Source organism: Suricata suricatta, chromosome 12, assembly GCF_006229205.1.
Source record: "Suricata suricatta isolate VVHF042 chromosome 12, meerkat_22Aug2017_6uvM2_HiC, whole genome shotgun sequence".
Lineage (NCBI taxonomy): Eukaryota > Metazoa > Chordata > Mammalia > Carnivora > Herpestidae > Suricata > Suricata suricatta.
Window position 1 is genome coordinate 10,716,934 of NC_043711.1, and position 2,497 is coordinate 10,719,430.

Sequence of the window (2,497 nt, forward strand, 5' to 3'; positions counted from 1 at the left end):
GAGCCTAAATGTCCATCAACTGATGAATGGATCAAGAAGATGTGGTCTATATATACAATGGAGTATTACATGGCAATGAGAAAGAATGAAATCTGGCCATTTGCAGCAAAGTGGATGAACCTTGAGGGTGTCATGCTAAGCGAAATAATTCAGGCAGAAGAGGACAGACACCATATATTTGCACTCATAGGTCTAACAAGAGAAACCTAACAGAGGACCATAGGGAGGGGAAGGGGGAAAAAGAGTTGGGGAGAGTAAGGGACACAAATTATGAGAGACTACTGAATACTGAGAAAGAACCAAGGGCTGAATAAGGAGCAGGAGGGGGAATGGGGTGATGGTCATGGAGTGTGGCACTTGTGGGGAGACACACCGGGTGTTACATGGAAACCAATTTGATAATAAACTATTATATATATACAAAATGAAATACAAGGTAGAGATTCACACCTACCCACAGACTCACACGAGCCCAGTAGAGATCAGAACAACTCCCTACCCTACATTTCCCTTTGATAATAAAGACATTATATTGAGTTATTTTGTTTGAGGATGATTTGCATGCAGCTATATATATTTGATATAATAATCAAATCAGGCAGAACTAAGCATTTGTCATAATCTGATTCTTTTTGTTATAGGCATTTGTTCTGATAGATGAATGTAGCATCCATGGTTACTCTGTTCTTCAAGTTTACTTCGCTTAACTGTATTAATAGTAACCCCACTGAGCTCCTTTGAGATAACATGGAAAGTTTGTAAAGACATGCACGTTTGCACAAATCTTGTGGCTCCGAATTACATACCTGGACAGGAATCCACACTTGTTGTTGAGTCATCCAGTGATTAGGAGGAAGATGTGTAATGGAGGATACTCATATCGTTCCCTTTAGTGGTTGCTGCTCCTTTAGTGGTTATGGCAAAATTTCAAATAGTGGGACACATTTCATTTAGAGAAAGGGAAGGAATCATATCTGTATGTGGCACTGGAAAACTTCAGACACCAGAAAATGATTTAATAAACCCCCAAACATGCCATCTGCCTTTCATGTAATGAATACACCTTATGCATGGACCTTGATAGCCCATAATTCAATGAGTAGATGAATTGCCTGAGAAAGAAATATTTCGCATGTAATAAATGTGTGATTCAATATTTTTATTTCTCATACTTAAAGTCAAGTTTGACTCTAAGGCCATAATATCAATCTTTATTTCCTATGTTAGTCTTTCTCTGGAGATCTTCTTGGAAATGTGTATAGTATTATAATTTTTTTCCAGCGGCCGTGGTAAGCATTGTGGATGCAAGCTGTGTAACAGAACAGCATCATAATGTGTAGAAAAATCCCCATGATCAGCTACAACAACCAGTGGTTCAAAGTCTGCATCATCAGGAAGAGCAGTTAAGGTAGTGATATACAAACGAATGATTTTCAAAAGAGGAAACAGAGTGGCCTTAGATCTTTCTTCCTTATAGACTTCCATAAATAGCTGTGGTGGCTAAGAGTATAATTTCCATTGGAGTAGTATAAGTCATGACTGGGATTTTCATTCAACAAAAGAAAGAAAACTATGATATATTATATTTGAGAAGTAACTAACTGATCCATAGAGTTCTTTAAAATAAGTGAGAATTAAACTGGTAAGAACAGATACTACACTTGATGGAAAAAATAAAATAAGTGTGAATTTCTGAATATTTCACAGGCAATGGGAGGAATAACATTGGGAGAGTAGGAAATGACAAAGGGAAATCTCTTGGATATCAGAAATAACACAAAGCTTGATAGAGTGAATTACGTAAATTGTACAGAGAGGTTGAAACAAACAAACAAACAAAAATAAATTCAAGGAAAAACAATAGAAGAGGCATGTTCTGCTTCCACAATTCGATCAAAGAATCTCAACATTTGGCTCAGGCTCTGGGACTTGCAATTATGGGCACTTATTCAGCCCAGAACAATTGACCCTTTATTAGCTGCCATCCCAGAGAATCTCATCAGAGTCCCCTTTATGTCTTTATTCCTCAGACTGTAGATGAAGGGGTTCAGCATGGCGTGACCACTGTGTACATCATTGAGGCTGTTGAAGAAATTCTGAAATTCCTGTATCATTTGCTGGGTCCATGTAGTGGAGGTGACTACCAGTAAAGGGGAAAATAACATGACAAAATTTCACATAAATGGGCATGGCTTCCATTGTTCAAATGGTACGATTTATATTTATAGTCAATAATGTTATTTCAATATTTGTGAATGGATTTCAGGGGATGACTGTTTCCTTTCTGATTAGGAATTTTCATCCCAACATCAGTTTCCCCAATGGCTAGGTAGCATAGCGTTAATAACAGATTAATTCAAACGTTTGAGAAATATATAGAGTGCTGATCATATTTTCAACATTCCGAGTCATAAAGTAGAAGGGAATTGATGAGGAAAAGTACCTACAATTCATTTATGGTGATTGGATATACATGTATATAAAAATGAAATGTACC